Source organism: Coturnix japonica, chromosome 3 (genome assembly GCF_001577835.2).
Source record: "Coturnix japonica isolate 7356 chromosome 3, Coturnix japonica 2.1, whole genome shotgun sequence".
NCBI lineage: Eukaryota > Metazoa > Chordata > Aves > Galliformes > Phasianidae > Coturnix > Coturnix japonica.
In genome coordinates this window covers 71,406,925-71,434,404 of record NC_029518.1, presented here as the reverse complement: position 1 = coordinate 71,434,404, position 27,480 = coordinate 71,406,925, and the positions used below count along the sequence as shown (strand labels likewise).

The 27,480-nt window shown below is 38.3% G+C and overlaps 1 long non-coding RNA gene across 1 annotated transcript; it reads right to left on the bottom strand.

Moving 5' to 3' along the window:
- Window positions 1-546: 546 nt before the first annotated feature.
- LOC107312002 lies at window positions 547-12,372 on the bottom strand. Its single transcript, XR_001554340.2, has 3 exons — window positions 11,825-12,372; window positions 6,366-6,475; window positions 547-1,726 (listed from the first exon to the last, which is right to left on the bottom strand). It is a non-coding gene; the product is annotated as an uncharacterized LOC107312002 (long non-coding RNA).
- Window positions 12,373-27,480: the final 15,108 nt, after the last annotated feature.

Here is a 27,480-nt window from a genome sequence, read left to right as displayed (position 1 = left end):
GTGAAGACTTTGACCACAGGTAACTCTACTAAAAATTCTGATACTGATACACAGCATGTCAAAAAAATAAAAAATAAAATAAAATAAAATAAAATAAAATAAAATAAAATAAAATAAAATAAAATAAAATAAAATAAAATAATAGATATGTTATTTCTCCAGATTCTGCAAGCATTTTTTGTTTCCAAATGTCAGGAGAAATGTTGCTAGACCTTTCATTCCCTTTCACTTTTAGGCCATTTATTATTTCTAAAGCAATGGATGATCAAAACTTGGACTTATCAAGTACTACAATTCAGTTTCTTTCTATGAGACATCATTTAAAGGTAAATTTTGGACTTGGCTCATGCACTTAATTTGGTTGATGCTATGCCAGTTTTTGAACAACTCTCTTATAAATATCTCTTACATGTTTTGCTTGAGCTTGTACTATTAAAAAAAAAATTAAAAAGGATAAAATAAAATTTCTTAAACAAATTAACTTCATTTGTTTCTAATGAAAAAGGGAAATGGAAAAGTATCAAATGGAAGGGAGGGTAGATTTTTGACTGACTAACACAACTAGTGTTCAGAAGAAGTGAGATGCTGATTCTAACAGCCTCAGAAACAAACAGTGAAAGCAGATACTCTTCTACTGATTTAAAAGAACATTATCCATTCTTGCAAGTGGAAAATTTGGCTCTGATGTTGTATATGCATCTGGCTAGGACAGCTTCAGACTAAAGTGCCTTCTCATAAGTTGTAGCACATGCTGACTTGTTGCATAAGAAAAAATAAAGACGATGCTCTTCTAGGTGCATATATATTCATGTAGATAAAAACTATCCTTTCAAAAGGTTATTAAACTGATAGAAGAGGCCTGAACAGTGCACTCATTTGCAGTTTTCCAGGGCAGTCACAAAAGCTGTGACAGTATATAAAAAAAAGAAGTTATGATGGTACCAAATAAATTTAAAGACCTTACTAGCCAAACTGTACACAACAGTACTTGGATGAATAAGCTGGGAACAAAGGACACATGGGGAAATCATGTGAACCTGGGTGGTTGTTTTTTTTTTATGGTAGGGTAGGTGAAAGAAGAGGAGGATGGTTTTTCTAGCCCCATTTGCAAAAAAGTCAGGAGAAGTTACCAAATAGAAATCAAATAGAGAAAGAAAATATTGTTTTTCTAAGCCTTCCAATAAAGATAACTTTCACTGTGGGAAATAAGAACAAGCAGTGTCTGGAGTATGGGGATGGTTTCTACAGCATATAGAAAGTACTGTTTATAAATATGGCTTAAAAGAGAGAGTGATGCACCAGATTTTTCAGAAAGGAAACAACAGAAATATCTCATTTTTCCTACTGAGCCACTGTCTTTAAATACAATGTTTGCTCCCAGTTAATATATGTTACACCAAGAGCTCACCTGTAATCCATCACATGACAGTGGGGAAACAATAACCTCCTAGCACATTCTCAGATATCAAAATGAAGTCATTAGGAACATTATGCAGAACTTCAAATACAGAGCATCCACCATTTGTTTGCATATCTTAGCTTGGATTAAGTTTTAGCAGGGTATGTCCAAAATACTCCTTCATTATCTTAATGGAGAAACAGCCTTTGAAAGATTTAGAGAAGTGAGATGGGCCATCGGAAAGTTCAGGTCAGCACTGATGCATTTTCCTGGGGCACTTCTCTCCACACCAGGAATCCAGTTTCAGTTCAAGGACCAGGTCCTAGCCTGCAAAACAGTTCCAAGAGGTTGGCTTGTGTCACCTGCTCAAGAAATTGCCTGTGTTCAAAGCTAATCAAACTTTGCTTGAGAGAATTTGGCTGCTAGCTGGGGCCAAGACACCATGGGATTTGATTTAGTAATCATGATAATTATTGAAAGTAGTAACTATTTACCACAGACACTCTTCAGTTATAAAAGATAAAATGCCATGATATGGTGCTGCTCTGAGCCCAGATGATAAAGAAAATAAGCTTGAAAATCAGCTAGGTCTTTTAGGCTTGAACTGGCACCCATCGTCCTCATGCTATAAAATAGAAAGTAATTGGAGAAAAGTCCTCAGTTTTGGTTTCAGAAAAGAGTATCTAACAAGCAACCAAAGGCTGCAGTTTCAACCTAGAGCTGAAATATAGATATATCTGGAACTCAGTGATAAGTTGAAAGACAAAATTAAAAATATATATAAGTAACAGAAACAAGTAGGTCTTGCATCGTCTTCTATAAGACAGTTCCAGAGGGCATTATGTCGTCCAAAAGCATTTTAAATGTCTCTTTTACTTTAAAAATATCAACTTCAACACACTTGCAATGAGGACATTTTCACTTTAACCATGTTTATGCAGTTGTTATCATTGGAGAGAAAGGAATCCTGAGTCACCACTGCCATTCAGCCCCACTTGATGTGTTTGAGACCTGAAAAGTTGTCAAAACAGGTGAAAGCTGTTCCCAATAACAGTGAGAAAAAAACAACACACAATCTTCAATCTATGAGATACTGTATACTTACCTGCTGTGCACTCATAGTTATCACTGATTGCATGTGAGCAGTATTTTGCAGGATCAGATCATACAACAAAACTGGAAACACTGATTATAAGTCCAAATACTGACTGCTTTTTTGTGTTGATTTTTTTTTTTTTCTCCATGCATCCAGCTAATTTACTCTATGCACTTCAATTAGCCAAGCCAAACAGCAATTGCCAGGTATCCACAAATATGATTCCTGTCTAATTGAGCAAGTATTACTTGAAATTCATACTTGATTATAAATCTGAACTGAGGCTCCCAGACCTGTTTCCATACAAATTCATGTGAAAAGCAGTCTCCAATGAGCATCAAATTATACAGCTCTGATTTGCACCTGTCAATTTACATTTCTTTTAATTTAAGTATAATATTGCCTGGGAGTTTGCACACACATACAAAATGGAAGGAGGAAATGCAAAAGCAGTAGTTCATCTTTCAAGCCAGATGCAGTTTTTACATAGCAAACAGTGTTTAGACAGCATGTAAAAAGCAAGAGAATTCTCTAAACGAGATGCCAAATCTTTTTTTGGCCTCACAGTGGTAACTAAACAATAAGTGAGTTTTCAAGCACAAGGCCACCTCTTCAGGAGTGCCTGAAAAGTTTATCCTTTTTTTAACCAAACCTAATGGCCCCTGGATGTACAAAACATAAAGAATGTGCTTGGATGGGATGAGAATTTATTATCAGATGGCTCCCACAAACAGAGCATCTACCTCAGGCCTCACAATCCAGGCAGAAGCTATGATTTTACCAACTTGTGCTGAAAAAAAACATTTAAACACACCCTTGCCTTTGCAGGAACCAAGCCAGTTTCCAAAGCAATTTGCCTTTTCCTTGTTGCAGCAGCTTAAAGAAAGACACCATAGTTGGGTTACAGTAACACTGCTGTCATCCCTAATCCACTAATCTAAGTGCTGAGAGCCATTTAAATACATTTGTAGGTGTTCATTGGGGTTTTTCTTAAAAGGAAAACAGGAAAAATGTCAGTAGGACTCTTTGAGGAAATGTGCTGTTTGAAGTACTTCATGCTGAGAGGGCATACACATATAGGAACCATTTTAATTCAAGTAAAACAGGATGGTGTTTCTACTCCAGATCCATGATATTCATTAACGCCAGTCAAACATAAGGCTTGATTGGGCAAGGAAAACAATTTAACCTTGGAAAATTTGCAAAGTATTTCAAACAACCAAGATTTCAGCATCTAGAAGGAATTTATTTACACCAGATGTCATAGATGAATTTCAGTTTTACAAGCGAAGATGGATGTTCTCCAAGTGTTCAAATGTCAGTGCTTTTTGAGGTGTAACAAAAGTGTGGGAATCAGAGTAAAAAAAGAAGAAAAAAAAAAAAGAAAGAAAACCACAATCATCTACTGCACATCTTTTTTCTGGACTTCTAATTCATGACTGGGAAAAACTCCTTTACATTTAGAAGTGTCTTGTAAGTGAAATTAGTAAGCTGAAACCAAAAGCTTAAATGTTAAACATTTTTATCACGTTAAGAAATATTTTATTAGCATCATATCTACACCATTATATCTATCTACATCTATAAGTGTTACATATGTGGGAATGGTATGCAATAAATACATGAGACATCTCAGAACCACTTGGTCTGAGACACCTTCTACGTCTTAACCACAGGATGAACTCTGCATCTTGCTTTAGTTTGCCACAGATATCATTAGCCCAAAATATTTTAAAACTGAAGGAAAGCTTTGGCACAGTAAGAACTCTGCTTAACATGAGCATCTCTTAGCTGATAGCACTGGTGCATAGATCCTTCATCAAGAAGAGCTGCTCTGCTAAAACTAAAACTACAAAGTATAAAGGGTAATGTAAAGATGCTGAAAAACATTTCTTTTGTGCTCCTTTTCTTTCTCTCCTTTATCTATCTGGGGAGATACTCGATTGTCTCAAAGGGTAAATCTTCTCTATCTTATTTATCAAAGAAAATGAATGGAACCACATGTAGCCAGTACACTGTGTTCTCCCTTGACAGCCCTGAACTAGAAACAATTCAAGCAATAAGCTCCATTTAGTAGCTGCTGAGAGTAGCTGCTTTTACTTTCCTCCTTTGTAAGCAAATGCAAACTATAACTTTATTTCCTGCCTTGTAAACCATATGAGTTTTGTTATACATACAGAGCATGGTTCAGTTCTGAGAGGAATGATGGAAATTTTTCAGTTTGTTTTAACAGGAATTGGACAGAAGAAAAATCATTGGATCCCAGGCATAACAATCACTTATCTAATTGACTAACTAAGACTTTTACACACACCAAATGTAAAGCTGTAAAACTCTTTAAGAATACACTGGATAAGAAAGAACAGGTTCCTGAAGGGAAAAAAAATAACTGGTCTTTATTTACCATTAAAATGAGCACAAGATGGTGAAACTGGACCATGTCTTAAACTACAACTGCAGTTTGTTATACAGTCACTAGGCTAGCCTCAGCAAACTGCTGACTGCTCATAAAAATGTTCTATGTAGTAACTTTTGCTGATACTCTATAACAGATATTTGCTGAAATGAATAACACCTGATTACAAAAACACATCAGTAACAATCTCCATAGGACACCTCACCATCGCCTTCTTAGTGCTGTGAAAATAATGGGAGCTTTAAGATCTTAAATGATTAATGCACTGCCTTAAATTATCATCTTACAGAAATGCTCATCTAATTTTAAAAGCTACTGAATTTACCATCAAAATAGAGGGACACATAATAAACAAATTAAAATGCATATTTTAAAACAAAGAAATCTCTCTGACTTTGTTTACCATTGGGAAATTGAAATAAGACAACACAGTGACCCGATGTAAAGCATTCTCAGATGGAAGTCTAATATTACGTTATTTTCAATTGCAACTGCATAATTATCTCACAACGTAGGCCCTTGGAAGAGTTTTTACAATAAATACTCAGACCTAGGTTTTCAGATGTCAGGGACTGCTTCACAGAACATCTTAGGGCAGTTAGGTTATGAGTAACATCTGTGTTACTGATGAAAATACACCTAACTTTACAAACAAGCCATAAGAGAACCACAATATCATAGGATTTGGAAGGGGACCTCTGGAAATCATCTAGTCCAAGCTCTGACTGATGTCTCATTTTCTAAAGCACATTGTGACTCATCACAAATACTTGACCCATGGATTTTGTTCTTTAAGCTTGAAAACCACATGCTGCAGCCACAAGTTTAGTACAACAACCTAGTTGCTTGAAGGGAACAATGAAGTTCTAGAAATACAGAATCCCAGCAATCAAAAAGCACTATTAAAAGCAAGAAAAGCAGATTGGTAAAGGCCAGACTAAAACTTATTCCTTTATATTTCTGCTGGGCATCATTTTCTGTTAAAATCAGTTATATTTTAGCAGTGACAGAAGTTGCATAGTTGCTACTTTGAACAGTGTGGTGATAAAGAAACCTTGAGCAAAGGAGGCTCCTTAAGTCTGATTTCTTTTTCCAAAGAGAATACTTAGGAAGCAACTGTCTATTTATTTTTATTATTATTATTATTCTGTTTTACATATTTTTAATTTATTTATTCAGTGACAAGCTCTGCTGCTCCCGTTTGTTATTCCACGTCATTCAAAGGAGCTGAAGCCTACTTTTGAGCACTGCAAGCTGAGGCCCAGTACAGATCGGAAGCAGCCCCAGCTAGCCATAATGCCTAGGAAACGGAGCCATGGAAGTAAGAGCATCACCTCCCATTCATCTGCAGCTCAACATTACCTTGTGGGGACCTTCATCCCACATTGGAAAGTAGTGATTATTTCTGCCTAAAAGGAAGTAATAAGACTCCAGTAAGCCTCATCCTTTCTCACCTGTCATAAAATTCTGAGGTGGCAAACAGGTTCCAAGTATGGTTTGCTTGTGTAGAAACAAATGATTACTCCAGCAGCCCCCACAGCCTGAGGACAGGTCAGTCAGTACACTACAGGAGAGGAGAAAGATAAATGAATTTTAAAAAATAAAATGTTTTTTTCAAACTTCCCAAACTGTACTATAGTTTTTCTGCTTTCTTCCTCCATCAGCATAATCAGCTTAGTTACGGTTTTTTATTGAGCTCAGCACTGGCAAAGGGGAAAATGCTGCTCCTGGGAAGACTTATCTGTCTGATTTTATAGCGTAGACTTTGGAATGAAGTGAATGATCCATGGTAATTTATGTTTTTTAATTAATCTGCCTGGAAAAGCAGAGCAGTCCAGTGCTTGGGAGAGTTATATCTTGTCTTTATCTTTTCATTTTAACTGTTTTTACCAACTGGGCAATTGCCTCTGCAACGTCTCTCAGTGAAACTGGTAGAAGTTCACAAAACTGAAGTAGAAAGCATTCCAACAATGTAGCACTTAGAATATCATTACTTACTCATAGGATATTTGTGGGAAAACAATGGAAATCCAGCAAGAGATTTAAAGTTACACATATGTGGTGTGGAGGCCTGACCACTGGGGTTCAGACAGGAGATAACCCCTTGGGAGACCATCAGAAGCCTGTTTCGAAAAGAATACTGTGGTGGAACTCTGCTACATGTGATGACAAATTTCAGAGTCACCAAAGAATCTGACTCAGTTCTCACCACAGCTGTCATGCTGAGTGGGATGCAGCAAAATAGATTAGCATTTGAAAACAAGTTGCTAGATATGCCAGTGGGCAGCAGATTAGAGTTACCACCTTAGTTTCATCTTTGGAAGAGGATTTTTGTCCCAAAAATTACATCTGCATAATGCCCAAAATGTAAACTGAAGTAGGCTTGCCATATGAAAATTGTGCAACTGCACTGCTAGTACTCTCCCATGGATGGGTCACTATACTCTAGAATTAAGCAACAGCAATAAGCCGATGACAGATACACCAAACCACCAGCCAACTGGTGACCAAGAAGACAGGTCACACTGTCTTCTTCCATCATTTCAATATGTGATCTTCTTTCAGAAGGTCTAATAGTTCAAAAATCTCCAAGGAAAACACAAGAAGTGTTGGTGAGTCAACGCATGACTTATCTTTCTGAGTAATGGTTCTGCTCAGCGGTTCTTTCAAAAGGAAGAGTTTTTCTGCTGATGTAAACAGAAGTTGACCATAGTATCCTAAGGCAGAGATGGTGAAATTTCTTGGTATTTGTGGCTATAATTGTTAACAGTCCAGTTCCCTTTCTGGTGACTTCAGGCCAGCACTCTGCCACTGAGCAGTTTGCCATGGCTGCTTGAGGAGGAGAATGACCTGCGCATGAAGTCCAGTTTCTCTTTGAAGGAAGGTCCTTGCAAGTCTTATAAACAAGCTTACTGCTATTTAGTGATTCACTATTCAGAGAAAAGAAGGCAACTGCTGCACAGAAATTCAGGGAAATAAGGTGATGGAAGTAAAGTGCAGTAAAGCTTAGGAAAAAAAAAAAAAAAAAAAGAGGAAGTGAAGCCTCTTTAAGCAAAATTACAGCTAAGATTCTGACCCATATCTTGCAAAAACTAACAAGATACTTTCAAACAAACCTACTGATCAAAGGCTACAATTGCACAGCATTGTCTGGTTCTAAGACTAAACGCTTTACCATGTCTCACATCACTCTCCCTTACTTTACACCCACAAAAGACTATCTCAGTCCAAACTGACTAATAGGAATACTCTGGGGCCAGTATGCTCATCTGACTAGGTTCAGTGTGCATGAACCACATCAGTTCACTACCTGGAAACACACTAGTTGCCACTAACCAAAATATTGCGTGGGAGCATGCTAGCAATTGAATGCTCACAGTGCAGTGCCCTAATTCATGCCCTGCCCCAGTCCTCCCCTCACATGGTCATATGGATAAAAGCAGAACAAAAAGGAATAATATCCTTTTGAAGACTGGGCATGGTACTCCTCACTTCTCATTATTAAATGTTAAGGTATACTGCTGTCTGCTCCAAAGGTGCCTCCAGCACATTCATTCAGAATCTATGTTAATGCAGAATAAGATTAATAAAACGAAATGAGATCTTCACACTTTCAATATTTCAATAATAAATAAACTCAGCACATGAAGAATGAAATCTCAACATGGTGCCCTTGGCCAAAATACCCTTTAGAGACAAAGATGAAGCATAGTCTCCAGTTTCCACCAAACTGCATAGCCAGGAACAAACGGCATGGTTACATCCACAGAGCTAGGCTTACAGGTCAGCATCTTCAACCAGCTGCTGAAGTGTCTCGAGAAAGAAAAACAAGTAACACAGAAGGAATACTTCTAGAAGTGATATACACTATCTCACAGTGATAAGCTCTGTTTTAAATTTTAACCTTTTAATATTTCTGTGGGAATAGAAAGACAAGCATTGTGAAGACAAAACAGGACTGGAGTTTCCATTTCCATGGCACTTTCTAAATGCTGCTGTTACATATGGTGACATTTCATAAACTGCTTTGAAAGGAAAGCTTTTAAAACAAATGCAGTGCCCACATTCTAAACAGAGGAAGCAAGAAGTTTTCAAGATGTATTTTAGGTTTACAGCTCTACACTGTTTTCGTTTTTGCTTTTTGATTTGTTTGTGTGGGTATTTTATTTAAACAGAACTCTCAGTTTGGAGATTTTTGGTTGTTGACTTGACTTTACACTTCATGTAATTCTAAAGCTCCCTCTTGACACAGCAATTTTATTTTTCTACTCCATTGAAAAAGGAGGCTTTGAAAAGCCTGATTGTTACAGAAATTGACAGATATTAAATCTGACAATTTTGGGAAAAGAATTAAAGACTTATGTCAAGATTGAGTAGATTCTCAGGACAGATGGAGTCTCTGCTACTGTCCATAATTTTACCATGACCTGCTGCTTTGGCACTATTTTGATGTTTGCATTTGCTCAGCTGTGTTTGATCTCTTATCACAGCTGGCTATCAGCCTGCTACAGCTGCTCCTTCTTGACCTTTTGCTTGAAATATGACTTCCTCCCAAAGCCCTTGAGAACACATAGGGCTGAGCTGAACTTCCCTGTGGGTGACAAATTATAACGGCTGCTCCAAAACTAACGCTTCCTACTTTATTATGTTGGCCTATGATGTCAGAGGCTGATACTGGTAGTGTGAGAGTAGAGGCCAAACCTTCCTGCCAGTATTCTGTTATGTTTTCTTGCCACGTGACAGATGGCAGAAGAAGGGCAGTCTGAAAAAAATGCCACATGATATGGAAACGTTTATGAAGAAAAAGTGTGAAAGTGGCTTCCTTCATGCAGAAAAAAAATAGCACCCACTGGCATCCACTGACATTTTCTGAATATTTATGGAGACCAAACAGTGGATGTGAGCACAGTGAGGTGGTGGGTGGTGTGTTGCAGTAGTGGTAAGAGTGACATGAAAGACTCCTATTGTTATACTAGCACTGTGAAGATCAATTTCCTATTATGCAAATGAGACTTTCCAATTTCCTAATTTTCTACTTGCTGACTCTACACAATAGCCAAGGCAGGAGGAAATGATGCATACCCATTACAAATTATCTCTAGCTTTCCTCTACCCAAACTGGTGAGAACGTGAGGGCTCATTCATATCATTATGGTGTTGTTTGGAGAGCAGTAGAGCAGATGACAGAGGTCATTGGTACAAAGCAGAGCTCCACTTCTGCCAGAGTTACAACTTTTTTTCCCTTTGGCTTCTCCTGAGCCTCTCAGGTTCTGTAGGTGAAACTCACCAGCACACTCACTGATCTCTAATCAGATGCAGCAAAAATTAAGAAAAGTAGTTCAATACCTTATGTTTTGTGGTGGTTTTTTTTGTTGGTGGTGTCTGTGTGTTTTTGTCTGCTCTTTAATGAGATTAAATGTACAATTTAGGTATTCAGTTCTGCATATAGCTGGGCTCAAGCTAGGCAGCTCCTCTAGCAAAACAGACCTGCATATCTGAACCTCTCAGTATTTCCAGGTTAGGCAGGGAATTCAAAAGGCCTGAACTCAACAAGTGTGCAGATCTGTACTGACAAGTACAAAGCAAATTCATCTTACAATATTTTAGCTCATGACCTGAATGTCTATGTCTGTATTTACAGGGGAGGAAACAGGTAAGGAATTATCATCTTTCCACCCTCAGTGTTGAAGAGCAGTAGAAGTACCAGTTATTGATTCCGGAGACTTTAAGGTTCATCCTGCTTATGCATTTACTAATAGGGCTTGTTTCCACACTCACTTGTTTCCAACACTTTCTCCAGGGCTGTAAGTAGTGTTGAAGATGAATTTTCAGCAGATACTGGAAAGAGACCTGGGCTTCCTGTGTAGCACATCTCATCCCTCAGCATTGTCTGAGCAGCCCCAGAGTAATGATTCCTTGACCAGGCACAGTGATGCGGGCAGTGGTGGAACTTACCTCTGCCATACAGAGAGGTATAGCCTACACTTAGACAGCTTCATCTAGGGTGAGACAATGTTCCACAAAGTACCAGTCACTAGATGTTCAGACTGCAATTTTTCTGCCTTTGAAACCAAAAGAAAAGTAATGACTGCCTGGAGAAACCCCGGAAACTGGGAAACAACAAGGGATAAAGATGATATTGACACAGAGCTTATAAGAATGTGGTATTTCAGATCAGATGATTCATTAGCAACAGCTTGATAGGATGGAGGAAGAGGAATTTGGACTGCAGTGCTGCTGGGAACATTTCCTTCTTCCTTCTCCTCATACTGCCTATCTATCTCTTCCTTTCTGCCTGCCAAGGAAGCTTGTTTATCCCTGGCAACTGCAGGTCAGCTCACAGCTGATGCTTTCAGAACTGTGCTTTTTTTACTCGTCAAGATTAAATCAGCTCTGATCTTTTAATTATACCTGAAAGTTCCCCTCAATAAAACAATGCAATCAATGGAAACACTGATTTCTCCTTTGAGGAGAGGAGAAAGAGCAGTAGTCTGCTAAAAAAAAAACCAAAACATAGCAATTGCTACCTGAGCCTCACCAACAGCTGGAATCAAAAGTCAAATCAGTGTGCTAAACATGCTATAGCATTTCCAGTTATGTATTTCAGAGGTAACTGAAGCAGGTCAGAAGAGCCCTGCCAGTTCCACGTTCTTTGGTGTAGAAGGCTCCTAAGGTGAGTCAGTGGCCAGTCTAGCCACAAGCCATCAACTCATAAACCACAACAGGAATTTTAGTATAAGCACCAGAGAACACACATATGCGCACATTCCTATTTTGTAACCAGGCCACCGTTAATTAAGAAACAGATGTTAGATGTTAAACATCCCCTTTGATTTCAAAAGCAGAAATTGCTCTGACTCGTAGCAGCCTTTGCCATCAGAACAACCATATTGAAGAGCCTCTGTTAACTTACCCAAGTGACACAAGGCCACTCATCTGAGGAACAAGATGCAGATCCTAGTCACTTTCCATTTGGAAGCCCAAGACTTGCTACATACTTGCAGTGGAAGGCTGAGGCTACAGCAGCATCCTTGTCACCAGACCTTTTTGCCATCAGTCCAGTCCATGGGCAAAGGGGCTATCCACAGTCACACAAGGAAGCCCCACCAGCAGTCCAGGGTCAGCAAGAGACGTGGGGAATATTCCATTCCAATTCATATCTGGAAAGACGTTGTCATATTCACCTGTGCAGGCTTCTGCGGAAAACTGAAATGCAAATATCGCAGTTTGTACTTTCTCCTTGACTCCACTTTTCCAGGGACATCCAGCTACCAAACAAGGAGAAGAAAATTACTTCATTCCAGCATTAGGGAAGTGCAATTTTAGGGACTGCAGCAGAGAGATCATTGAATCCAAGCATCAACCTATATAAATATATGCTGTTTCTATTGACCAAATCAACATTAAGCTGGTCTTGCTATTTAAGCATTTCTCTGAACATTAGATGGAAAATGAACTTCTGCCTTTAAAGTGACTGCACTGATGGCTGGGAGATAACAAGTCAAAGTCATTCCACATTTCTCACAGTTTCCAAAATTTGTTCAAGATCACAACAGAAATTTGTGCCTAAGAAAGGAAGAAAAATTCAAATCCACATGCTATCAGTCTTGCAGAGTACTCAAAAGTGGATACAAAGATATGCAGAGAGAAGCGGGCCAAGTTTGGGGGTAGGGGAGATAAGTTGCAGGAGTAAGTTATTCGAGCATTTAACTTCTGAGTATTCAGAATGTAATTCAGCAAGATACTTGAGCATGTTACAACACAACAATATGAGGTTACACAGATATGCAAAATTAAATGCACCCATAAAGTGCTTCCAAAACTATAACCACTGAAAAATGAAATGCGGGAAATGAAAATGCAGTTTGTGATCTAGGCTCATTCCTGACGGCATCCCAGAAGCAAGAGGAAAGACTAAGTAACATAGGAAAGATTAAGTGCTAAAAGCCTCTTTAGAAAGAGTGTTTTGCCCTTTAAAAATAAAAGTCCATCTTTAAAAAAAAAAACAAACATCGTGATCACTCCAACACTGTACTACAGATATTTCTTGACTATTATGTTAAATGTAATCTTCTGAAAAGCACAAACTTCTGTATGACTGGGACACTGGGAGGTGTTTATATGCCATTCCTGTTTATACAAAAGGACTGCAGTTTATTCTATAGGTTCAGACCACATCCTTGGCCATATCCTATCCCAAGATTTTAAGTTATGTTATTGATTTGACAGTAGCACAGCATATGGAGCAATGACAGATACTGTTTATCAGAAATCATATTTTCACAGCCTGAATGTAAGTCTTCAAAATTTTAAAGGAGAACTGTATTTCTGAGTAAAGAAAATAGCTAGAAAGGTGTTGTCAAATTAGTATATCCAGTATTTGCAGTTATACAGGAATGTGAGTACTAAAAAAATAAAAAAAAATTAAAAAAAAAATTAAGAAAGAGTAAAACTTCAATAGCTTACTTGGTTTGTTGTTTTGGGAGGTTTGGTTTGGTTTTGTTTTTAATTCTACAGAAAAGTGAATGCAAAAACCATATGCTGCTAAGAACATTACAAGTTTCCTGGCATTAATTTGGCTGGTGTGAAAAAGCAAGCTTAAAAATGTTGCTATTGCAAGAGTCTTGGATTGAGAGCAATTCATTTCTGCAAGACAATAACAACTCTCCAGCATAACAGATAAGAGAAAGGTTATTCACTCTACATGCAGACCTGTAGGTTCTTGACCAAGTGGTGAGCTGGAAATATGAATACCTCAGATTTCTCCAGTCAAAGAGACCATAACATTCCAAAGAAGTCTCACTAGAGTTTTGCCTCAGAAAGAGAATCCTCCAGCAGAATAGAGTGGATAATTAGAAATTCCCTTTGCCAACATACACAACACCATTTATTCTGCAGCTAACATGGTTTGCTTTCCTACTGCCAGTATGTACAGACAGTCAGACAACACGAAGTAATATAGATAAGATTATTTTTTTTTAATTAAACAATGCTTTAACTACTTCTTTTTCTGAAGCCAAAAAAAAAAAAAAAATAGTGGCCAGGACCATGTCTGAGCCCTGTTGAACCCCTCATCATTTAGTTTTTAGAAGATATTGATTACACAAGAGAACGACATCACAAAAATTCTCATAAACAGGCTGGAAACAAATTCCAGCTCTTATAAAAACAAGCAACATAACAGCTGCTTTAATTCTTCCCACACATAACGATTTCCCTATTATTTATTCTTCAAATTTTCTTTTCCAATTCAGATTTTACACAAAGCACCAGCAATAACAGGCCCATAGATATTCTGTTCCATCTTAATGAAAGATGCACAACAGGTTTCCAAACAATCTCCTTGAATTTTGGGCAAAGACTCAGGTTTTCTAAATCCCACCATTATGTCTGAGCAATTCATCCTTCATGGCCTGACTTGTACATGGAGAAAAGACTTTGACTGTGAGAGTGCACCAGGGTAAGAGGTGAAATGCAGCTGCTCAGAGAAAAATACTGGGCAGGTTTTTTTACATGTAAGAGGTATCTGGGAAGAAGAGCAATGCTGAACATAGTCCATTAGGCCTTCATAATAACTACAGGTTTCTCATAGTTCTTCCTGTTACAAAGTAGCTTGGTCCATCAGAGAAAAAGACATCAATTTAAATCTCTTCAAAACTAACATGATAGTATCTAATGAAATAATACCCGGGCTATGCACTCTGTATATCTACTTGCTTGAAGCCTATTATTACTATTATTATTATTATTTTTAATAGCACCAGCACCATCGACAACGAATGGAGATTGCTCCTAGTTCCAGCATAGCCATAGCATCACAGGCTTCAGCTTGGCAAAAACTGAGTGGTCATGTCTAAAGCACACCTCAAACTATCCTGTAGGAAGCCTGAGGGTAGAGCAGTGAACTAAATTCAGTGCATCCAGGTCTTAGAAAAATTCTACAGCCATCAGACCTTCCTGTTTCCTTGAGTTTAAAAACTGGTTTAATTGAGATGAGATTGAGATGAAATCCCTCAATTTTGTTTTCAACATCCACACAGGAGATAGTATACATTTGACTAAATCAACTTTCTCAATTGATTTTAACTAGGATAACTCCATCAAAAGTGAAAGACTGTCTTCAGAGCCCACCCCAATAAACTTAACTCCAAAAATAATGGATAGAGAGATCTGTCCTGTTACTGACAGTAATAGCTTGTTTTAGCTGCAGATGAAATTAATTCCTTTTCAGTTAGGTGTGTTTCAGCAGCACTGTAACTTAGGTTATTGCTTGTAGCTGAGGTGAAGGAAGTGTCCAGGGTTTTATGTAGCCTTGCAGCAAGTAGTGTCAGTAATATAAAACCTCCTCTATAAGGTATGCTGCATTATCTTGTTTACCACAGGCTTGCAGTATGCACATGACCAGTCTCAGTAAATCAGATGCTCACTGCCAGTTTATGATGCCAGTGCACTGGCAGAGGGTAGATCTCCCATAGTGTATGTAATGTTGCCACCTGTCACCCTGTCAGTCACGTAACTGCTGATAACTGACAAATATATTAGGTGCTACTTTCATTTTACAGGTGGAGAGTAGATAATTTTTTAAAGAAGTGTCACTCAGAATGACAGGAAGTGCCAGGGAGCACATCAAGTCCAATACAAACTCTTCCACATGTCACTCCTCTGTGACCATTTGTATTATTTTCTTACTTATTCACTGCCATTAATTGTTAGTGCCACAAATCCACTTTCAGAATCCAGTGGGGCTCCAAAATTTCTGTCTGCTGGGCAAGGTGCCCCTCCTGCTAAAAAATAAAACCAACAAAAAAACAAGTAATTATGCATTTACTAATTAACCATAATTCTCCAAGCCAGCTAGCCATTAGTATGCAAACAGCATGCAGCTGGCTTGTCCACAGCCTTAGGAACAGATACGACAACAAGTGCCCACACTTTGGTAGTCCACATTTTGTCTTCAGGAACATATCTATAGATATTTAGCTCAAAACAAATTTCAGATACAGGCTGAATACCTCAGGACAGCACAGCTTCACAGAGCTGATTTTTCTTGTTCCTTTAAATTATTTTGAAACATAAATACATACATTCAAAAATCAGCAGATGATAGATAGCTCCAACCACATGCCTGTTCATCTGCAGTCAAGCAAAAAAATGATAAGATCCCTACTGTGCCAAACACATAGATTTAAGTATCACATTAAATTTGACCACTGTAGCAATACTCATTATATCTCCACTCAAAATGGCATCATCAAAAACAGATGCAACTCCTAACAGCACAGCATTGCTTAAATAATAATTTAGAATAATTAGTTCTTTTTTTCTTATTAGAAAGAATGTATTTTCATCATGAGATTCACTAATTTTCTTTGAAAGACAATAACTGACCAGTAATGAGAATAATCATTAGCAATTAATGCTTTAAAAATAAACTAACCAATTTAAAATCTAAAATTCTGTTTTCCAGTGCTTGTAACTTTCTGCCAGTTCCAACTTCGGTGTGCAGGGCACATAGAACATCAAGCCGCAGTTACGCATATCTTGTACATGTTCCTACCACATGGCTTGGTTAAACATTCCACTATCATTTGATCTCTAATACATTTCCTTTCAGAAAGCAATGGTGGCCCCTGAAGAAGCACAGGAAACCTCATGCTTCAGTAGCACTATGAGATGTATGTAAGAGTAACCACAGGATGATTAGAGTGGACAGTGACAGCAGTGACAGATGCATTAAGAAAAGTGCCTACAATATGTGTGAAAATGTCCCACAGCATGCTGAGTTGTCCTCTCTACTTCCATTTCTCCCCAGTGGGACTGGCATATCAGGGAGTACACAGCCTCTTCAAGCTACGACTGCACTGTTCCATCCATTTCTGTTCTCCAGATTTAATTGGTTGATTCACTTCAGACCACATCTCTGTACTTCAGAGTCACCACAGCATGGTGGTACAACAACATATACCAGCAGAGACTAGCCAGTATTTGTTAAGAGCTACATCCAGCCTCTGAACTCACAGTAATTTAACAATCCACCACAAACAACTGCAACATTTTCTACTTTCATGTTTTCTTAAGTTAATGGAGAGAGAGAAATTTCCCTGAGAGGTACAGGAGCTCCACAAAACATTACTTGCCCTTATTTTAATAGCATTATTTTTGCCAATGGAAATTACTCAGGATGCATTAAAACATGTTTTTCTAACAAAGCGAAGTCCAAATCTTGTTTCCTGTACCAATGTGGATTTTCCAATGATAGAAAATAAAACTTCCCCTTAGACTAGAGAAAATACTATTTAAGCCTTTCTTTTAATCACAAAACAGTGGTACATAAAATACATACCTCACCACACTTTAGTTTGTGGATAACATAAAGATTCCTCAGTGACCTCAGTTTGATCTTGTTTAAAGTCTGACACATTCTGAAAAGCCTCACAGGCTCTCTAACCCTAGCTACCAGGCATGCACCTACCTCCAAAATAGAGAAGAATTCACAAAAACATACCTGGTACTTTTCTGGGGCTGTGATCTTCAATTTGACCTCTCTATTGCAGAGGCTGTAAAACTTACAAGATTACCTGGGTACCAACAGATATAGCCAATGATTTATTTCTAAAACAGAGAATAAGTGTAGGGTACTCACCCTGTAGTTGCCCGAGGCTGCTATCCCATACTGAATTAGTATTGTCCCCAGAGGAAGCCAAGAGCTTACAAATGATGTCCAGGAACAGGTAAGGTTTGTTACTGGGCATGGAGCTGCCAAAATTCTTTTGGCACCTACAGACCCTGGAGCAATCTGGGGTTCCTGCAGAGAATTTAAAATCTATCTGGAGGAAGGCAGAAGCCTACAAACCATTCCTTGGAGGATGTAAGGGTAGAAACTGCCTCCAAAATAGACAAAAATTCTCAGGTATCTACCCTGAAGGAGCGTGGTACTTTTACCTCAATTTCATCTCTCTCAGGAGGAGGCCACAATACTCCCGGCAATGTAGAATTTTAAGCCAGAACTACAGCAGAATTTTAAGCAGACTACAGCTCCCTACAACACAAACAAAGCCTCTTAAGTATCTACCCTGGAAAAGTCTCATGCTTCTACCACTTTATTTCAGGTGTTCTCAGGCACACATATCTTCAGGCCACTGTTTTCAGATACTCATGCAGAGAGGATGCTCCATACACACACACATACACACAAAAACAACTACTGTTCTGTATGACAGAAGAGAATCTATGAGGATTATGTTCTCTAAGCTTGGAGCTTGAGTAAAAATTAGGTTAGCTAGGTTATTTCTAATCTTGTGGAAGAAAATCACTGAGAAACTCCATATGGCTCATATACAACAGTGTTTCTCATCTCAGTCTTAACTTCCAGGGTCTTTGACCAACCTACATATCTGGCAGTCTATTATTTGTTTCAAATATAATTAAGTTAGAATACTCCCATCCTTGCCAGTCCTTTCAAAGAGTCAACTACAACTAGCTTAAATGTAGCTGGGATTACACGTAAATTAAATAATGCATAAGAACCTCATTTTCTGGCACGTGCATTTCAAGAATTGTTAGAGGCCTTTGCAACTCATAAAGTGATAGGAATAGGAACATTTCTATTACCTGTATATCTGCCTCTATTTTGTTTTCCTTTATCTGTATCATCCCAGGATTGCATTAGAATTGTTATTTTTTTCTTAACCACTTTGTACTGCAGGATGTTGGATGATCTATTTCTTTTTTAAGCAACAAAATAATAATGACTTTTCAGATACATCATGAGAGAGAAAGTCATTCAGTTATGCACTGCCTAGTTTATACTTGGAATACTATGAAGTTCTTCTAGCAAATTTTTCTGCTGTCAACATAAACTATGTTTACATTAGACAAGTTCAGTGTTCTGGTTACAGACAGCTGATATAATGAGACTACAAAGCCATTAAATTTTTTCTTACAAGTGAATGGCTGCACTGCTTTTAAACAGAAATTTCTGTTCTAATGAGTTCTTCACATCTCATTTTCTTATACTGTAAGATTAAATATTTCATCCTAACAAGGAAAAAATACTAAATGTATTTTGCACATTTTGTGCACTTTCACAAATAAAGGCACAGGAGATTCTGTTATTCAAAGTAAAAAATACTAAGAAACAAGCAAAGTTATAGAGAAGTTTCTTGCAATATCAAGGACAAACACAGAGGATCACTGCATGAATGTTATCTTCCTTGACTGAAAGGAAAAGAAAGCTATCACAGAACCACCAAATTGCAAGGGTTGGAAGGAACCTCAAGAGATCATCAAGTCCAACTCCCCTGTTACAGTATGTTCCCTACAGAAGGTCACACAGGTAGGCATCCAGACAGGTCTTGACTATCTCCATAGAAGAAGACCCTACAACCTCTCTGGGCAATCTGTTTCAAGTGCTCTGTCACCATTACTGTAAATAAGTTCTTCCGTGTGTTTGTATGGAACTTCCTATGTTCAAGTTTTAGGCCCTAACTCCTTCTCCTAACACTGCTCATCACCGCAAAGAGCCTGGCCTCATCTATTTGCCTCCCTGTAGATATTTATAAACATTAATCAGATCCCCCCTTAGTCTTCTTTTGCCCAGGCTGAACAGTGCCAGGTTTCCTGATCTTTCCTCAGATGGGAGATGCGCTTGGCCCTTTATCATCTTTGTTGTCCTCCACTGGACTCCTTCTAGGAGATCCCTGTCATTTTTGAACTGGAAAGACTAGAACCAAATACAGTATTCTAAATGTGGCCTTTATGGAGTAGAGTAGAGGGGGAGGACAACCAACCTCTCTCAACCTGCTGGCCATGCTCTTTTTAATGCACCTCAGGATACCACTGGCCTTCTTGGCCATGAGGGCATACTGCTGGTTTAGGGGCAACTCTGCTGCCCACTAGAACATCCACATCCTTCTTCACAGAGCTGCTTTCCTGAAGCAGGTGATTATTCCTTCTCAGGTACAAGACTCTACACTTGTTGAATGGCAGCACAGCCTTCCAGTATATTAGCCACTCCTCCCAGCTTTGTAACATTAGCAAACTTGCTGAGAGTGGGCTCTGTCCCTTCATTGGGATCACTGATGAAGATTTTAATGGTCCAGACTCAGTTCTGACCCTTAACCCCCATCACTAGTTACAGTGGCTGATGCTTAATATGCAGTTACTACTATTCCTTAGGAAAAAATAATAAATAAACAAATGAATCTCAATAGTAAGTGTGTCATTTTAACACAATTGCCTGATGCTCCAGACTTCACAGCCACAAAAGCCCACTGATACCAGTGGAACCAGAAAAAGCAGGACAAGCACAGCTTGTGCACCACAACAAAAACTGACGATTGAGCCAAAACAGTGTGTGATCTTTCACAGGAAAAATGATGACTTTTACATAGATGCCAACTCAGACCTGAATTTCTAGTCTCTGAGCTGTTTGACCCATGTTTTAAATATACATCAATTGCTACAACACAAACCTACCTAAATAAACACCCACAGGCACCTCTGAAAGGATGAAGTGTTGAAACACCCAGAGATATTCTGATTAACCAGTTACAACTGTGGTTGTTTATGAGACTCACTTATGTTAAGCCAGTTCAGTCAGTAATCATGGTGACAAACCAAGTCAGCCCTTGCAGGATTTGCAATGACTCCTGATGTTTTTCTTGTTACCTCCAGGTATTTTGACAGAATGGGTAAAGTTCTCCAAGCATCACCACTTTGGCTTCTGCAAGACTCTGGAGAAACTAGTGCTGAATTCTTGCTGAGATGGATGTCCACACGGTACACAACATGGTACTGTAGCCATATACAGTTGCTGCAGGGTGGAATCATGGCCCTGACAGAATCTTACCTACATTTCACAGGTTCATTGCACAATCAGCCCTGAGAATTTTCATAAGCGACTTGGCTGCTCTTTTCTCACTGTGGCACCATTTTGGAGTTTAAAACTTTGCATGAGAAAGGAGAAAAGTGACAAAGGGGAAGAAAAGGAGAGATGAGAAAGATAAAAGAAAAATACCTTACAGTAACTCTGTAACGTCAAGGTGCATTGTTAACTAGGATTCTGTCCTTTGGGGCTCATTCAGCTCAGGTAAGTAAGATCAAGCTGCTTTGGCAAGTGTCCTGCCCCGTATAAATATCTTATCTATCCTTGTTTCTTTATCATTCAAGGACTCCTGAAGCATAGGAACTTAATACCAGGAAAAAGAATTACTAAACAAATAGACAAAGCTCCTAAAAAATCATGGTTGTTTTAGGTTAGCCCTTCTGTATTCTTTCAGAGATTACTCACACAGATCCCACCTACCAGTTATTAATACACACAGTTCCAAGCACACTAAAGGTTTCCTCAGACATGATATTCTGAGATAGGCATTCAATCTGGAAAGATGGGCCTCATGAGTAGTGCTCAGAATATGAGCCATGTCACATACTGTTACTTTGGTAATTTCAGGAACGTAGTAGTTTTTCAAAACAGGCAAGATGTTCTACAAACACATACCCATTCCTGAGCATGTCTGGCCTGTCCAACAAGTTTGATTTGTCAAATGTTCTACAGACCAAGAAGCCAAAAGTTTCCTCATCCTTGATGCAGTGTGCTGTTGCCTGTCAGTGCTACTGTACCTCCAGATAAAGAGACGTTCACCAGTTCGGCAGACAGGTTTTATGTCTTGCATACTGCTGGAAAAACTACATGGTTGAAGGAAGTCTATCAACACTCCTGAAAACATCTCAGCAAAGATCTCATTTATGACAGGTATTTTTAAACAGTCAGATCTAGATTTTGCTGCAAAGACTTTCTGAGTATTTTAGGAGAACACAGAGGTACTCAAATCTAAATGGGAACAAATTCAAAATGATTGGAGTGAATAAACAGGATCTATTGATTGAAAAAAAAAACAAAAAACAACCAAGTACTTCAAGTGACAGGAAGGGTCCAATAAATCAAATTGTTTACTGCTTGAAAGAGAATTTTGCAGTCTTATTGGCACTAACTCTTCCAATGCCCAGTTAACCATTACTTCATCAAAATTACAAGCAGAGGAATTACTGGTGCTCTCAAATAGTTTGCAAATTTCCCAGAACTTCTTTTTATTAATGTCAATGTGCAGTTGGAACATTCTATACTTGAGTTAGTGACTCACAATATTAGATGGAGGTCTATAGCAATCAAAAGTGTCACAAATATCTCATAGTACACTTTAGTAGCAATGTCCTGTAAAATATCCTTTGCATCTGGAATTCATCATTTCCTAAGCAAGCTAATAAAAATGATAAGTTTAGAGATGCCTGCAGCAATGCAGGCTGTACACAAGCCCTTCTTCCACATGTCACTTCACAGTGCTGCTATTAGCATTCATGAGCAGTAAATCTGGCTGGTGGGAGCAAAGCATTGGCTGTCAGCTCATCATGTTCAATCAGTCACTGCTGGTATGAGCTTGTGAATAATGCAGTGTATAGTGAGCACTTCTGCAGATAATGACAAAACATCAAAACAGCAGTAAGGTCATTATGAGTATAAAGCATGAGACTCATTTCACAGTATGTTTTATTTAATAATACTGACAGCAAAAAGAGCCTTTTAAACCCAATAAAAATAACTGTGATGTGGTACCATCTAGACATGAGGCATTAGAGAAGTCCTGTATTGCAGCTAAGAGAGAAAGGGAGAGAAGCTCCACTCACTAACCATCCATGGAGAGGCAGATCCCCAGGACTTTCCTGGGGACATCAGATCTCCTGTGTCCCTGGGATCATCAGGCATTCCAACACCAGGGACAGCACTGAAGCAGGCTGCTGTCCCCAAGGCAAACCCTCACAAGATGCTCTTGCTAGTAAGCATATAGAGAACTAGGGTTCTAGATCAGAGCAATTGCTTGTAAAGAATGCTACGAAGAATGAGATATTTTTGCTGAGGAAAAAAGAACATGATAACTCCAGCTCCATGCAACATTACCAGTTCATGAACACTCGTCTATCTGGAAATGCGATTAGAAGATCATAGAACAGCCTGAGTTCAAAGGAGCTTAAATATCTAGTTGTAACCCTCCTGTTATAGACAGGGACACCTCCCACTAGACCAGGTTGCTCAAAGCAGCATATAGTCTGGCCTGGAACACATTAAGGAATGGGGCATCTACAGCTTACCTTGGAATCTACCCCAGTGCCTTCACAGGAAAGAACTCATTCTGAATATATAATTTAAATCTATTCACTTAGGACAAGATGTTGGGTATATATCTTCCAGTCATGAAGGTTTCCCCAGGCTCTACTAATTTTTATTTGTATGGGAATATTATTTTTCCTTCAGCACTCGTTTCATGATCATTGTCAACACTAATGATGACCTGCAAAGTAATTTATCATTTCATGCATTCACCCACCTGCAGAGCTCTTTGTACACACAGAGACTTTCCTACACAGTGCCAAATCTGATATGATATATACACATATTTTTTAAAAAGGGAGGGAGGGGGGAATTCTTAAATTATATAACAGAAAAAAGGAAGAAAGTTTAAAGTAATCTAAGAAGGGTGTGCTGTGCAGGAAAAATGTAAGAACAGATTAACATCTCCAGCTGCAAAATGGTGATTATCCTTAAGCGTTTGAATTTTGGATGGGTAATTAACTGAGAAAATGATTATATGTACATGGCCTGAAGTGTTCTTAGACTTACTTTAACATGAAAGGTAATATCCATAAGGAAGAAGTGTTCTCAGAGAAAACTAAACACATTAATCAAGTCTTTCCACGTGGGAGGACAAATTCTCTCCCATAAATTATGAAGTTGTTCTTAGATCTTTTTTCTTCAAGCAGAAGAAATCCTACCGTGATTTCATGTAGAGATTTTGATGGCTTGGTACTGTATGAGCTTATTCAAGATTACTCTGATCTCAATCCTAGTGCTGTTGTTTCAGTACTTACTTGCAGAGAATATGGTAGCAAGTAAATAAAGTTGCATAGATTCATTGAATTCTTCCATCAGTCAATTGACAAGGCACTGAAAATAAACTAGGGCTAGTAAATACAAAAATGCAGCTTATGAAAATAAATGTTGTAGGTGGGCATGACTCACTATTTTCACTTTTTCAGAAATGCAAACTTGTATCATACAAATGATGGACAGGATATTACCTGCTTTATGGAAATAGCTCCAATAGTTCACTTCTACTGCCAGATCCAAATTTGGCTACTCGTTCCCAGAGCTACTGATGAAAATACTGGGTTCATCATTCCATGGGTACGACATTTACTCCTTTTCTGGAACTGTCCCTGTTCACTCCACGTTTCTTAGAAAAACAGCTGATAGAGGATGCTGTTCTCTTGAGATCACAGTTGGGGATGAACAAATATGATCAAAAGATGATGTCAATCCATCCAGCAATAAAAGCTTAGAAGGAACATTCCTCCACCAGACATTCAAACTGCTTCATATGCTCTTCCCAGTAAGTGGCTGCAGACCCCCACTTATTCCCACCTATTCCCCAATGAGAGAGAAAAGAAATAGCTTTAACATGCTACAGCTTCCAGTTGTTACTGTAGAGCCGCTACTCTGAGCCCTGGTGCTTCTATAGTAGGTATACATTTTATGAAATAGTAACTCCAGGCACCACACAGAGAGTAAGGCTGTTTTCAAAAGCAACTACCATCAGTCTGTGCTCATACTGAAAAAAACACTTTAATCCCAACTCCACATGACTGCTTCAGACTTCATAAAGAATGTTTTGGTTATACTGAAGGAACACAAGGATCTTCAACACTCCTGCTGAGAGAGCAGAGGTGAGAGATGTGAGATACAGCACACAGAAAATCAGCAAGGAGGGAGCAATGAGGGTCCTTCGAAACCTGCAGGATATTTTCTATCTATCTCCAAAACACATTTCTGAAAACAAAACAAGGAAGAAGCGTGTCATGCAACAACACGACAAGAAACTGTATGAGAAAAGACACTGCACAGGAAAGAGAGAGAATAAATGAGGCAGGAAGAAGGAGGAGGGAACACAGCAGAACTCATTTTGCAAAGACCTGCAAGAAGCTGAGATTCCAGAGATGGCATCCATAGTCAGGTTAAAACTAAAATAGATGTAAAATGTATTCACAGTCAGTTCATCTACAATAATCAAAATTATGCTAGCCTTCTTCCTGTAATTATTAACACCAGTATTTCGGGTCTTACTGCTGTGCAAGGCTCAAACAGTTACCCACATCTTGACCACTAAGCCATATACATCTATCCTCTGCTGACTTATACAGTTACAGAAAACATCTGTAAGAACTAAACCATTACCAGTGGTCAGGTATCGACACAGCAAGAAGCCCTTGCTCTGGGCTGGATTGGCTGAACTAGTTTGCATTCCAGTTTGCAGACCAAGAATACATTATTTGTTGGTGGTCTGTGGACAGCTGACTGTTTAAAGCTTTCTGGCTCTCCTCCTAATTCCACTTGCTAAATTGCCTTATAAAGTAGTTATGTGATGGCAAGGATTTTTGCTTATGGCATTTCATAAGTGTTTATCCTCAGCCTTCTTGCATTTCACATCACTTCCATGTGTCAGCAAGTGGTATCTTCAAAAAACATCTTGTGTACTCATGATTAGCAGAGGGAAATGTCTCGCAGCACTGTGAACTGGGAAGGCAAGGGGCAGATGTGATCCACCTGCTGGCATGATAAAATCCCAGCTGAAACATCATGCCTTGGAGGCAACCTTGGAGTCTCTGAAAGAAAATTCTGATTTCTCATTCTTCTTGGTATGCATCGGTACTGCTGGCACAGAGGGACTCAGACTCTTCACAGGATACAGACATGCTTCAGCCGCAGATTACCCCTGTGTATGGTGATACACAGAGGTTTACCTCCAAGTTCACAGCCAAGACTTTGTAGGTGCTATTGAACCAGAGATCTACTAAATCTCCTCACAAGAATAAAGAGTACAAATTATATGATTTGGCACAAAGGGGAACTATGTCTTATAACTACAGCTCACAGACATCTAAATTGGATAAATCAGGCAATATTATTATATAATTAATACATATATATATAATACATAATATATAATTAATTAATATTAATATTAATGAATGTAAATATAGTAATTAATAAACAGAAATAATAAATAAATTATAATAACTATAGATAAAATATTAATAATAAATATAATAGATAATAAAAATGGATATTACTGCCACAATGGAGGAAAAAAGAACAAGGCTGAAAAGTACAGACACGGGAGATGCTCTTAGTGGGAAGATACAAGTTCAAACATACTGGAGATACCTGGAGTGAGAAGGCAAGGTATATGAAGACAGAAAGGAAATTTTTTTCAGTCTAACGTGGAGAAGGTCCTTTCACAGTAGTTTTTGCCTTTTAATCCAAATTATTATGTTTTGTGCATGTTGTTAAGCTACTATTAATCAAAAGCTTGCCTTGTTCATGGGTCAAGGTAACATGTAGCTGTACAGTAAGTGATCTAAATGTCCTCTCTTTGCTGCATCATGAATATTTTCTCATCCACTTTGAGATCCAGTGCAAACCGATTGCATAATGGGAGACTAATATTGTATACTGATGGTAAAAACCAAGACTATGGCAAGAAATACAGGTGCTGCACACTGTCTGGCATTTCCTATAGTCTCTAACCAGAGCAGTCTCAAAATGAAATGTGTTTCTCCAGTACCTGCTCAGATATGCTCTTGCTTTTTTAAAATAAATAAGTGAATGAATGAATAAAAATCAATTTATTCCCCTTGTTTAGATTTTTATTATTTTTCCATCTTCTTCATGATATTTAAAATGAGAAAGTGAAGCAGGCTAAAGTGACATTGACTGAATTAACCATGACTACTAGGAAAAACACAAACTTCAGGAACCCACCACCGCAAGAAAGGAAGCTAGAATAAAAATATCACAATAAAGTTTGATTGGGACTAAATAATTGTGTTTTCATTAAAAGGTCAACTATTACATCCTGTAAGTCTAAACTTTGAAAGGCTACACAATTTCATACCAAAAGAGTATTATACAGTATGTTTTTCTTGGGGGAAACACACTTAATCTGAAATACAGTTACAAATCCACATCAAGAGGTTTGGCAGTTCAGGGCAATTTTCATAGCAGGGCTCATTTTCTTCTTCTGCAGATGATTTGGCACACAACAAGGTGTTAAGGAGGTGTCTAGCAATCAATATCCTGCAATTAATTTTCTGTAACTGAAGGAGCTGGGAGCAGCACACGAAGGTCAAGGCTAAAGAGATTGCACAGTTACTATTAACTACGTAAAATAGAGCAGATGCATTACGCTATGTGCGTCAAGCTACTTTCCTTTTCCATATGCACTTGCACATTCATACTGCTTTTGTACATTTCCACTAAAAGCCAGGTACTTCTGTTCTATATTCATGCATCAGATTTCCAAGATAAAAGCACCTGGCTCTCTCTACACCCACCAGATTTGCCAAATCACAGTCTCTCTTTCTTAAGAACATAATGGGTTTTTAAAGGGAGTGTTTTACATAAATTCACACAGGCACAGTAGTGGTAGTACGTTATTTTCATTGAGATAATAGTAA